General features: G+C 36.8%; 1 long non-coding RNA gene and 1 pseudogene across 2 annotated transcripts; both read right to left on the minus strand.

Moving 5' to 3' along the window:
- Positions 1-797: 797 nt before the first annotated feature.
- LOC126599385 (uncharacterized) lies at positions 798-2,426 on the minus strand. 2 transcript variants are annotated; one of them, XR_007615094.1, is made up of 3 exons: positions 1,870-2,340; positions 1,675-1,770; positions 798-1,050 (listed from the first exon to the last, which is right to left on the minus strand). It is a non-coding gene; the product is annotated as an uncharacterized LOC126599385 (long non-coding RNA). The 2 variants fall into 2 exon arrangements; XR_007615093.1 differs by having other exon boundaries at positions 798-1,770; positions 1,870-2,426.
- A 3,816-nt stretch (positions 2,427-6,242) lies between these two features.
- Positions 6,243-13,612, minus strand: LOC126599031 (uncharacterized; annotated as a pseudogene).
- Positions 13,613-13,858: the final 246 nt, after the last annotated feature.

Genomic DNA, 13,858 nt, shown 5'->3' on the forward strand with positions numbered 1-13,858 from the left:
AAAATTAAAACCTTTGCGCTACAACGATGTCGTCGATTGTAATGTTTTGTCACACAAAATTTAATTTAATATGTTTAATTTATCCTTTATTTTACTATAGATTTAAATTTCAGTTTTCGAACATGCACGACGAAATCATCTTAGTTTGCAAGGACTTTGCACGACGATTTAAGATGATTTCGTCGTGCAAGGGTCTTTAATAGTAAAATAATTAAACGAAAAATTGGGCGGATTTTAAATTTTTCATTAAAGATTGTGTGACGCACCTCTTCTTTCATTCTTCCTTGCGAACCTAACTGCTCTCTCTCGCCGTCCGTCTTCCCAAACCTCTCTCTCCAACCCAAGGTCTCTCTCACCCTCTCTCTCACCTTTGTCACCTTTCTCTCTCAGGCAAGTCTCTCGCCATTGCAACAACCACAACCCTCGGCCGCCATCTCTCACCTCGTCCCAGGTAACCTTTCTCTTTCTCTGCCACCTCTCACACTCACCGTGGTTTAATTCATTGGTTAATTTCAATTTTAACTGAATGTTGTAGGACTAGGGAAATTAGGGATTGGGAAAATTAGGGATTTGGGGAATTAGGAGTTTATGGCGGGATGGGGATTTGCGGTTCTAGGGATTTAGGGGTTTAGGAATTTAGTTTAATTTTCTAATTTTATGATTAAGATTTCAGTTTTAGGTATAATTAACTAGAGCTTTAGTACCCGCACGTTGCCACGAGAATATCAAATGAATTATAAGTTGTATAATAGTGTTAGAATAAGAGATTAAATGAGTTGTAACCACAATCATAGATATGTCAAAAAAACTATTTACAAAAAATATGAAAAATATTCACATAAAATATATATTAGTTGTTGACAACTCTATATACACCTATAGAGTTGTTCAAAATATAACAGCCTGTACAAACATGAGTTTTTTAAATTTACCTGCTTTACCTTCTCCACACACTACACGCCTGGGGCCTTATTTTTTTGGCGGTCTAAACGCTTGCAAAACGCCGATTTGGACTATTTCCATTTTGTTAGAAAGTTGCTCAACCAAAATCTAAATTTCATCAATTTATGAAAACATGAATATACAGATTAAATTGCATGTAAAGAATGTACAAATAGTGTTCACCAAAAAAGAGAATGTATAAATAGAAAAATATCAATTGGCAAAAGAAATCTTAACATAAATACAACAATAAGAAATCTCAGATAGAAAAAAGATATCTACCAACTACCATACAAAAATATAATGTGTCATACAAAACTTAAAGCTTTTACTTGCATACTTTTCTTGATGAGCTGGAAAACTCATAATCTCTTCCTGATGCAATCTTACTTAATCTCAAATTTGTTAATTACTTCAAAATGATCTGTTTAATATCTAGTCCACAAAGTTATATGATTGACTTTAAATACATCTCCGTTGTGTTTATTCAATCCCTTTTGATTTAAGGAAAACTAATAAAAAAAGCTTGAAAACTTTGAGTTTTAAATATAAGGACAAAATAAAAGGTAAAATGAATAGTATTAGGATTGACTTTTTAGTGTAAAAATGTGGTTTTGAGATATCCATCGAAATGAATTCACACAAAATCAAACTCAACAAAAAACAAATTCCAATGATTTAAAAAAGAAATGCATACAGAATAATGAAGAAGTGGTAGCAGGGAAACCATACCCAAAACAATGATTCCAGCTCCTGCCAAATTTTAGATTTTTCAACAGATGACGTCAAAGGCAGAATCCGCTTTTAGCCGGCAAAGCCTCGACAACACTACAACTCACCGTAAAACCAAACCATTAGGGTTTCGTTAGTTTAAATCAATAAAAATCTATAAAAAAAACAAAACAAATCAGCTGTTATAAAACACACCTGGGTTCAATAGAATTTATCGGACAATAACTTGAAAACAGGCCGTTCCCAAGCTAGGCTGAAAATTCGTTGGAAATCCGGCGACAACTCCGGTATGACAAACGGAAAAAGAGACACAAAGTCTTCCCAGTGATTGCAAGTTCAGGGTAAAACCTTGGAAACCAATTTTATGAGTTTCCATATAGAACGTCAACAAATCTACATTCACAAGGATGCACGACTTCTTTGAAAACGGAGACCGCAAGTGAAATCTCCAAAAAACAAAAATAAGGAACGCATGATAATAATTTAGAGGCCAATTTCGTGAATATTTTGTGAAATAAAGTACAGAGGATTTAAGAGAAACGCAAGATTTTAGAAGACAGAACGCAATATAAGATGAATCGAAGCAGAGATCGGCGAGAGAGAAAAGCCAACAGAAAGGTAAGGGGAAGAAAAAACCTAATTGAAGGCTAAAGAAGTAGGATGATGGACCCATGCCCAACATGGGCAAAAAGGCCATTTCACTGCACCTAGAAGAGAACATAACGGGGAACCAAGAAGAAATAGAGGGTAATTTTGCCATTTCACTATTAATGAAGAGTGTTAGAAAACTGAGTTTTAGTATATATAATTTTATAATTTTAGGGTTAATTATATGATGTTAGGATTAATGTATTAGTGTTAGGTATTATTTTATATTTTTAGGACTATACATAATATTAGGGTTGAGGGTTAATTTTATAAGTTTTGGATTAAGTATTATTTATTAGGATTAATTGTTAAATTAGTTAAATTTGTTAACTTTTAAATCCTAGGTTTAGGATTTTAGTTTAATTTTGTAATTTTAGGATTAAGATTTAAGTTGTAGGTATAACTTTTAAATTTTATTGTTGATTTTATAATTGTAGGGTTGGTTTTATAATTTTATAAGTTTAGTGATAATTTTATAAGTCTAGTATTAATTTTATAATTTTATAAGTCTAGTATTAATTGTATAATTTTAAGGTTGAATTTTAATTTTACAATTTTTGGATTTTGTAATTATTATATAAATTTAGGGCAGCAGTAAAAAAGGAACAGCACAACCACTTGGTCCATGATGTTGGCTTTGTTATGCGTCACAACTGCCCCCTGTAGTGGGAGTAGTCTTGGAGAGCCATCCCGGCAGAGCCTAAGGTCTCTGTTCTTCATGAGTTATCGGTTAATATTGTTGACTTTTATTACTGTTTTTTTAATAAAGTAGTGAAAATTAATAAATTTTAACTTGATTAATAATTTTCCTATTTGCATCATTAGTATGATCTCCAAGACCTCGATGCCAAGCAAACCAAGTACATACGAGAGCTTTTCACCGGCCGGTTCACTTAGTGGAAGAGCAACCTCCACAAGAATTTCGAGACATATGAGGATCCGGCTGTTGCTCTAGCACATGGGTGCCCCATGGGGTTGGTGAAGCACCTTGAAGATTAGGTGTGGCTCTGCACCCATGTTTAGGACGAAAAATATCTCGTAAGTGAATTATATATATATGACTATATGTTAATAATATTGTATTAATATTTTAAATTTATTAACTACGGTTTTTTTTCCGTTTAACAGAAAAGAGCCAAGGCCAATGCGATATATAGGTCAAAGAAGAAACTTCACCGCCAATCCGGCTCTTGACGCTTCTCCTATATGATAGAGGAGCGACGTCAGGTAAACACATTTTAAAAAAAGAAACTTTTAGTTTTACTCTCTATTACACAACTAATAAAATATTTTTTATTATTTTTTAATTCAGGCAGGGTCGAAGTTTCTTGCGATTGACACGTTCAATGAGGTGTACTACGTGCAGCACATGGATGAGTTGATGGAGGAGCTCCATGTAAGTTTTTGTAGTTCTTAAATTTATAATTATTATTCATTTTAAATAAATGTTATATAAATATTAATTAACTTGTTTTTATAATTGCAGGCTGCTATGGTGGAGAAGAGACATGTTATCCTTGAGGAGGTGGCTTCCCAGCTTCCCCCTAATCAAGGAGGTGCCCTCCTAGGATGCGGAGTTTTGTATCATGATGGACACCGTCGACCAGAGACTCAGTCATAGGCCAAGGAAGGTGTATCGGGGCATGGGAAATGCCCATCATCATGAGATGGGAGCCTCCTAGTCGATCTCGGCCTCGGGACAGGTCGTATTGTTGACGAAGCGGTAGCAGAACTCTAGCAGCTGGTGGTGGCCTAAAATACCCACATTGCAGCCCAGACTGCCCCATATCACCACCCAAAATGCCCATATTGCTACCCAGGAGTCTAGGATGATCTAGATCATCTTTATGCTTTAGGTCCGACTTCAACATCCCCGCCGCTACACCTCCTTCTCATACACCTTCGACCTCCAAGGCCCCTGACCCAACACAGTCGACTAATGGAGTTGATAGTTATGATTTTGTGTTGTAGTCTTTTTTTTTTTAAACATTCGTACTTTTTAAGTTTTTTTCCACTTGTATGTACATTTTCATATTTATTTTAAATCAATATTTTTCCTTATCAATTAATGTTCCTAAATTAATTTAACCAAGAAAAATTATTTTGTCTGAAATTCATTTGATAAACATTTTTTTTTAAAATTTAAAAATCTTTGTGCGACGAAATAGTTCGTCGTCCCTATTAATACACGCAACAACAGTGATAAATCTTGTGATAAGAAATCCTTTGTCCCTCTAAACTTTATGCGATGAAGAGACTTTTCGTCGCTTTGTCCTTGTAACACGAAAATTATCGTCCCTTTAAACTTCTTGCGACGAAAGTATGTTTGTCACGTTTGATAGTTTGTGCGACGAATGTGCTTTGCCCCTTTTAACTTAGTGCAATGAAGCTTTAATTTGTCGGACAAACACTTTTGCATGACGATTGTTCTGATCTTCGTCGCACAAGACCTTTCTTTACGAGCCTTGCTCGACGAAGTGATGGTGACGAAGTGTTCCTCGTGTATTTTTTTGAGGTGACAAAAATCTTCTTTGCGCAATGGTTATTGTTTTGTCACGATAACTGTTAAATGTAGTATTGAGTTGTCTAGGCACTATTTATAAAACTGAACCAAAAATGATACACTACTTATGAAATTGCAGGAATAACTAGACACTCATGAAACTGCACCAATAATTGAACTTTTTTCTAAAACTGAACCAATAACTAGACACTATTTATGAAAGTGGATCAAGAATTAGACACTATTTCTGAAACTGGAGCAAGAAGTAAACACTATTTCTAAAACTAGACCAATAACTAGACACTATTTCTGAAAAGTAGACTAAGAAATAGGCACTATTTTTTTATGTTGAGCATAAGTGGACACTAATTATTAAATTGGAACAAGAATGAGACATTATTTATGAAACTGAACCAGTTACTATACACTATTTATGAAATTGCACAACCACATATTTGTAGAAAAAGTATTTCGGCACTTACAAAGATGAATGAAGAAATATAGAGATTTTGTTCCTTGCCTTCTTTTGTTTCAGTTTCGGACATGATGAAGAAATAAGCATAAATTAAACTGGCGTCAATTGCTCCATCCAAAAATATGTTGTCAACTCAGTCTTTAGCACAAAAAGCTTAGTGGCCATGTTCCTTGTCTTGGGTATCATCCAAAAGTAGTCCATGTGTAAGAAAAAAAATATCACATACATACATATTTATGCAGTACATAATTTTAAATGTTACATATAAAAAATTTCGTCAATATTGTAAACTTACAATTGATATTGTTTGTAAAATTCCTTGATTTTTTTTTCTTTTGTTTCTTGTTCCAGAGTATGCCCTTGTATTTGAAGGGCATCAATTTTTTTTCTCCCTTCTTGTCTTCTTTTGAGTTGCTTTCTTTTGAGGCTTATTCTTTGGTTCTTCAACTATAGTCTTCAAATGGGATTCCACCTTAGTCTTGGTAGCTAATTCACCTTTTGTTTATGCAACTATATTCTTCAAATAGGATTCCACCTCAGTCTTGGTAGGTAATTCAACTTGTGTGGCTTCAACTTTTGTTTCTGCAACATTAGTCTTCATAAGTGATTCACCTTTAGGCTTATCCTTTTCTTTTTCAATGACAGGGTCTAAAGTTGTTTCTTATGATGGTATGATTGAAGGACTTTCACTGTCACTCACTCCAAACTTGTATTTTATTTTCTTTTTTATTAACAAGCTATAGTCAAATCCTGGATCAAGCATCTGTTTCCAGTCATCCCTAGTACGTACATTCCAGATCATTGTTCTCGTCGGTACCTTTTCCTCAATGACATGTTGTTTTCCTTTATTGTCATCCTTTTTATCATCCTCCGCAGTTGGTGTCTTCATCTTAACTTTCATTTCAGCCACATTTGGAATTGATGAGGGTTCTTTCTTATCATTCAAGTCTTTTGGAAGTTATTGTCAAAAGCATTCAAATATGAAATTGGTGAGGGTTCCATTTCAGCCACATTTGAATGACTTTCTTCTAAATCATTCAGATAATCATTGATTTTCAAAGAATTTATGTTGTTCTTTGTCTAGATATTTAACATTTCAGCATTCTGTGCATTGTTATTCTTCTACTGAATCTCTACTTTTCGTAGAAGCTTTTCAATTTCATTGTGAAGCATTTTATTTGTTTGACCAAGTATCAAGCACTCTCTGTTTAATGTGTTATGTGCATGTGTCATCATCTCTCTGAAGGTTAGGTACATCTTCTCAGCAATGCTCCTAGCATTCTTGAACTCATCAAATAGCTCTTCACTTATAATTGTATCTATACCGATTATGTGTTTTTGGATAGTGGCATCCAGCTTGATCATTTCCTCACCGAACAGTTGGTCAAATTCTGTTTGGGCTTCATTTATGTTGATATTCTAAAGTTCATCAATTTGCTGCCCGTTCTTGTTCAGATTTCATTCAAGCTTTGTTGTGTCTTCTTTGTTTGGTTCATCTTGCTTTTCGGAATGATCCTCCACTTTATCAGTTTCAGCATTATTTTGTTGCCCATTATTGTTCACATTTTGATCAAGTTCTGTTGTGTCTTCTCTATTTTGTTCATGTTGCTCTTCAAAATCATCTTCCAATTTATCAGTTTTATCGTTAGTTTTCTTCTTTTTCTTTGCTTTTTTTTTTTTTTTTTTTTTTTTTGCCGTTTTCCCTTTGAAGATTGTTCTTGTGGTTGAGCATAAGGAACTTCAAAACCAATCTGCACATAGTAACATTAGACATTTGTCAATTTGCATAAAAATGTCCAACACTTTTTCTGAAAGTTGACCACACTATTTATGAAACTTAACTAAATTAAGCCACATTGTTTCTAGAACGACACTAATATAACCCACTCTATTTCTGAAAATGGATTAAAATAATGCACACTTTTTATGAAACTAGATGAAATTAACCAACACTATTTATGAGACTGAACCAAAATTACTTAAACTATTTATGAAATAGCCACATTATTTTTGGAACTACAGCAAAATTACTTAAACTATTTTTGAAACTGAAACACAATAAGCCATAACATCTTATGAAAGTGAACACAACACATAATTAATGATGTTTATACCATATTTAGGGCCTCGTATTTAGACCTCGTATAAATAGTCGGAGGACTTAAATGTAATTATGCAATAAAGGAAGGGGCAAATATGTAATAAGTGAGGAGTCTTTATTCTATAAAAGGACCCCTCACCCTCACAATTGGGGGAGGCCAATTCTTAGGCCCTCTCACCCCCTCTCAAAGCTCTCACTCTCAGAGCTCTCTCTCCCTCAGATAAATACATAATCAGTGTGGACGTAGCCCAAATCCTGGGGTGAACCACGATACATCTTGTGTTATTTACATTACTTGCAGATTCACGGTTGGATTTATGTTGTTCCAAGACCTCCGGTTTTGTGCATAAATACTCGGGGGACTTAAATGTAATTATGTAATAAAGGAAGGGGCAAATATGTAATAAGTGAGGAGTCCTTATTCTATAAAAGGACTCCTCACCCTTACAATTAGGGGAGGCCAATTCTTAGGCCCTCTCTCGCCCTTAGATAAATACATAATCAGTGTGGACGTAGCCCAAACCTTGGGGTGAACCACGATACATCTTATGTTATTTACATTACTTGCAGATTCATGGTCGGATTTACGTTGTTCCAAGACCTCCGGTTTTGTGCATCAACAAATGAACATTTATTTTTTTTATAGAATTAGTTAACTTTTTATAGATGTTATTGGTCATATGTGATAGTTTTTTGTTTGGAGATTGTTTTGTACCTCTTGTGGTATGTGTTCTTTGTTTGGTTCATCTTCCTTGTTTGATTCATCATCTTCAGTATCTGCTTGCTTCCTTTTATTGGCTTTCTTTTTTTGTCATTGTTTCTTCAAAGGCTCTAGATGCGGTTGATCAGAAGGAATAACATCTTTAATTTGCACACAATCATATTAGATAGTTGGCATTTCATATGCTAAATGTCATTATTTTTGTGTTGGAAAACAGGTTCAAAGTTTGATATGGACTACTTCTAGAACTGCAATCTGAAACTATTTCTGGATTTCCAGTATGATAATATTTCTAAAACTGTAACGTCTAATTATTTGTGGAATGTAGAGTGAAATATATTGATTATTAGTGATTACCTTGATTTTTTTTTTCACTTGGACATCCTTGATTGCTTTATGTATTATGCTCATATTCATCTTGTGATTGCTAGAATCATGTTTTCTCGTCCTTCTATTATCTTCACCAGATTTGTGTGAAGACATATCCAGTACTGTATGAATTAAGGAAGTGAAGTTAGTTTTGTGAAGTTTGTAAGAAACAATTCATGTTCTTTCATACTACTATTTTGATTACTTACCAAAACAAAGGTCCCGCCACTTGTTGTCAGTTCTTCTCCTCCCTTCTTCTTTTTTGTTTGTGCTTTGACAAGCATCTTGAATAGATAGTCTCTTACTCCTTTTGTAGAGTTGTAATTATTTATCCCCTCCAAGTTCCCACAGATTTTCAGAAAATTTCATGTGATGTAAGTTCCAGAGTTTGTAAACAGGAGTGACTGAATGTGGTGTGCGCATATGAGTGCAGTGGTATCTTTTGCACCCTCAGGTGTTCGGTCTTGGAGTGATTTCTCGTAGGCCTCTGTAAGATGCTTCATCATTACAATCTTTGTATCTTTGAAGTATTTGGTGATGAGGTGGTCGTCCTTGCTGAATTTGGTGGATTTGTCAATATTTGACATATCAACTCCTTCGTTGTTCAATCCGAAGATTTGAACAACATCATCACTGGAAATCCCCCTTGTTTATGATGTCCAAATTTGAACTTTTGGTTTTTGGGGTTTTAGCATTGTTTGTACCATACTTGACCAATCCCGAAACTACTGAGCACCGGTCAACGTTATACCGTTAATGACCCAGAAGAGTTTCCCTCAAACCAGGAGGCCAATAACAGCGCGACACGTGTCGACCTCAGAAGCTAATCATAGCGCGACACATGTCAACATCAGAAGCCAATCATAACACGACACGTGTCAATGTCAGAATGAAACTAGAAACTCTCTTCTACAATAAAGATCGTTCTCTCACAATATTTCCTAATGTCATTTGTACTAAATCATTCACTTGTACTCACTAAAGGAGAGCTTGAACCTATGTACTTGTGTAAACCCTTCACAATTAATGAGAACTCCTCTACTCCGTGGACGTAGCCAATCTGGATGAACCACGTACATCTTGTGTTTGCTTCCTTGTCTCTATCCATTTACATACTTATTCACACTAGTGACCGAAGCAATCTAGCGAAGGTCACAAACTTAACATTTTTTGTTGTACCAAAGTCTTCACTGATTTTGTGCATCAACATTTGGCGCCGTCTGTGGGAACGATACTTATTCCCAGGTTGGGGTGAACCACGATACATCTTATGTTATTTACATTATTTGCAGATTCACTGTCGGATTTACGTTGTTCCAAAACCTTCACCTACAAAAGCTTGACCCACAAAAGCTTCACCCACAAAAGCTTCACCCATAAAAGCTTGACCCACAAAAGCTTGACCTACAAAAGCTTCACCCACAAAAGCTTCACCTACAAAAGCTTAACCCACAAAAGCTTGACCCACAAAAGCTTGACCCACAAAAGCTTCACCTACAAAAACTTGACCCACAAAAGCTTCACCTACAAGCTTCAACACAAAAGCTTCACACTATCTTGATCAAGATAGTGTGAAGCAAAATCAATTCATGGTGCCTAACAAAGCTTTAACCTCAAAGCTTCACCTACAAAGCTTCAACACCAAAGCTTCACCTACAAAGCTTTAAATATATATATACATTTATTTTTTCGGAAATTCAAAAATTCGAAAATTCAAACATTCGGAAATTCAAAAATTTGAAAATTCGAAAAAAAATAAAAATCGAAAAATTGCCTAGGCCTTCTCTTCTTTGAGCCTAACAACTTTCATAACAAATATATATGAAGAAGGAGTTTTGGGCTACCACTTAGAAAGGAAATGCCTCATTCGTCAACTCCCTCGACCGGAGACTTGGGGGACTCCTACCATATGCTACTGCACATTGATACTCGGAAGTCTCACGACCACTCAGTGACTTGGATTTTTCAAGTCTCCAAACGAGAAGTTTTCCTCACTCGGGAAATTAAGGGAGCACTACCTCAACCTACATGCTTCACTCACAAAGTTTCAACATACAAACTTCAACAAAAGGAAAAATTCAAAGAACTTAGTGCAGAAGGCCTTGGTGTATTTAACACAATACATTGGAATGAAGCAAAGCTTGTTTATTGATATCTCCGATAAGTTACAAATATGTACATATACATGAATCAAAATAAACAAACAAAAGGGAGCCTTCACAAAGGTTGCTCAGGAGAAGTCTCAGCAGTCGGCAGAGCCCCAGAAAGAGAAGGCACCAGAGAGGGATTATTTGGAGCCTCAGTACTAGGCAGAACCCCAGAAGGAGGAGGCACCAAAGGTTGATCATTTGGAGCTTCATTACGCGGTACAGCCCCAGAAGATGAAGGCAATAAATGCCTTTGGAGCAAACCCATAAACCTCTGATGATCAAGTAAAATCTGACCATCAGATTCCTGTAGCTGGTCGAGCTTCCTCTTCATGTTTGTAGCATAGTCATGTGCGAGCCTGTGCAACTGTTTATTCTCATGCTTGAGCCATCTGATCTCCTGTTTGAGACTTATCACTTCAGCCGCCAATGATTCAACTTGGCAGGTTCGAGCAAATAAGCGTTGGGCCATATTAGACACAGAACCTGCACACTGAACACTGAGAGCCAGAGAATCCTTAACAACCAACTCATCAAACCGTTTGGAATGTAGTTTGTTATCTTTGGGAGTGAGAAGGTTCCTGGCCACCACCCTAGCGGTCATATCATTCTTCATCATCGAAGAGGCACCGCCCTCCAAATCTCGAGAGCCAGACTCCCAATAGGATTACTTTCTCAAAAATCGAAGAGGCACTGCTCTCTGAATCTCAAGAGTCAGACTCCCAACAGGATTGCTTTCTCAAAAATCGAAGAGGCACTGCTCTTCGAATCTCGAGAGCCAGATCCCCGACAGGATTGCTTGTTCGAAAACTGAAGAGGCATCGCTTTCCGAACTTCGAGAGCCAGATTTCCTTAGATAAAGCTTGTCTGCAATCTTCACATGCAACATCAGCTTTCTAGATATCACATACCAGTTTTTCAAAGTGCTCTGACAAAGTTAAAACACGTGAAACTTGCAGCTCCCACTACATTGCTACGACTAAGAAGGTTAAAGGAATAGCATTACTACTTGTTGTTAGGGAGACTCCTATATATGTCGATCTCCATCCTCCACGGACAGGCAGACCTGCAAAAATGTTCAACCTTTCCTCATATCTGAGAGGGCACTCCCAACGAAGCCTCTCGAAATACTCAGCTTTCTTCCCCCAATAATACCTATGCAAACCAGCCACACCAGAGTAAGAGTATCTCATATCATTAGGGTCAAAAGCAAGAGTATCCCATATCATGCTTTTTCCCTGTCTTTTCCTTTGCCCTTGTTCTTACCTGCAAGACAAGGAGAAAGAGAGCAATCAGTCAGCACTTGGAATCAAGCTTCTAGTTAGGAACTGACTGCCTGGAACCCCTTGCCTGATTACTTACCTGGCATTGCTCTCGAATACTCATCTTCAACATCTTATGCTTCCAGAAAAGATACCACATCTGCTTGAGGAACATATAGGGTAAATGAGAAGGATACAAGGAAGCATGTTGAGACAATCACAACAGAACACGTTCCGATTCATCTATTACTTTGTCAACAGCAAAAGTATCCCATATCATCAAGGTCGAACGCACTCTTGATTTGATGGACTTGTTTTGACCCTCAAATTCTTGAGTTGGCCTTATACTTTAGAGGAAACCAGAAAACCTTCCAGCCAAGTTCAAGAATAAGCTTGTGGAAAGTTACTTCTTCAAAAGCAAAAGTATCTCATATCATCTCTTCTCCATTTGCTTCTCCTTATCCTTATTGTTGTTTACGACACAAGAAGAAGGAGAACAATCAACCGGAAGTCGAAGTCGAACCTCCGATCCAGGTTGCTTCCTTGGAAGTCTGATTGCTTACCTTGTCTGTTACCTCTTTCGGCAAATCTCCTAGCTCGGCAACTTGGGGGACTTCTACTATAGGGTTTTGTATCGCACTTGAGCAAGCCCAAAACTACAAGTAAGCTTCAAGTGAAATTGATACATTACCTTGTGCATCTTCATTGGTTAAAGATACCAACCCTGGATGGAGGAAAAGTACTTCCAGAGAAGATGCCACATCTACGTATGAGACATATAAGGCAAGTGAAAATGATACCACACTTTGGTACTTAGAAGTTTCATGATTACTCAATGGCTTGGATCGTGCAAGTCCCCAACCGAGAAGCTTCCCTTACTCGGGAACTTAATGGAGCACTGTTTGTACCATACTTGACCAATCCCAAAACTACTGAGCACCGATCAATGTTATACCGTCAATGACCCAGAAGATTTTCCCTCCAACCAGGAGGCTAATCACAGCGCGACACGTGTCGACATCAGAAGCCAATCATAGCACGACACGTGTCAACATCAGAAGCCAATCACAACACGACACGTGTCAATGCCAGAATGAAACTAGAAACTCTCTTTTATAGATAGAGATCATTCTCTCACAATATTTCCTAATGTGATTTGTACTAAATCATTCACTTGTACTCACTAAAGGAGAGCTTGAACCTATGTACTTGTGTAAACCCTTCACAATTAATGAGAACTCTTTTACTCCGTGGACGTAGCCAATCTGGGTGAACCACGTACATCTTGTGTTTGCTTCCCTATCTCTATCCATTTACATACTTATCCACACTAGCGACCGGAGCAATCTAGTGAAGGTCACAAACTTAACATTTTCTGTTGTACTAAAGTCCTCGCTGATTTTGTGCATCAACAAGCATTAAATGATTTTGACCAAGTCCATGTCGGACTTCTTCTTCCTTTCTAACATAATCAAGGTCCTGTCCATGTACGTCGCCAGTCCACTCCAAAATGGCGTCCTTGCTAGTTCGTCACCAACATCTTGATGTTTTTGTAGCATAAGCTTGTATACTTCTATTAAGTACTAGGTTTATTGTTTGGCTTCCCTTGTCAAAATTTACAAATGCTACCACCCATGCTCATAATTTAGAGTTAGGGTATAATGCTGATATGGAATTACTATTGGGATTGAACTTGTCAAAGCACAAGCCATCTTCACTACAAAAGGTTTGAATCATACATTTGCATATGCATGTCAAGCATATTTTTCCAGATTCCTTTTGTTTAGTGTAGTTGTCTAGTCAGAAATTCCTTATGTTGTCCAATTGTCTAGGCACACAAATTAAGACAGCCCACGTAGGCCAATTGACACCTTTTCTCGTGTGTGGATCTCTCACCCTTGATCTAGAAAAGTCTCTTTGCTTGTGACGCGTGTCTCCTTATTCCCCTTGTTTGAAAC

The sequence above is a fragment of the Malus sylvestris genome, chromosome 14, assembly GCF_916048215.2.
Source record: "Malus sylvestris chromosome 14, drMalSylv7.2, whole genome shotgun sequence".
In the NCBI taxonomy this organism is placed as follows: domain Eukaryota; kingdom Viridiplantae; phylum Streptophyta; class Magnoliopsida; order Rosales; family Rosaceae; genus Malus; species Malus sylvestris.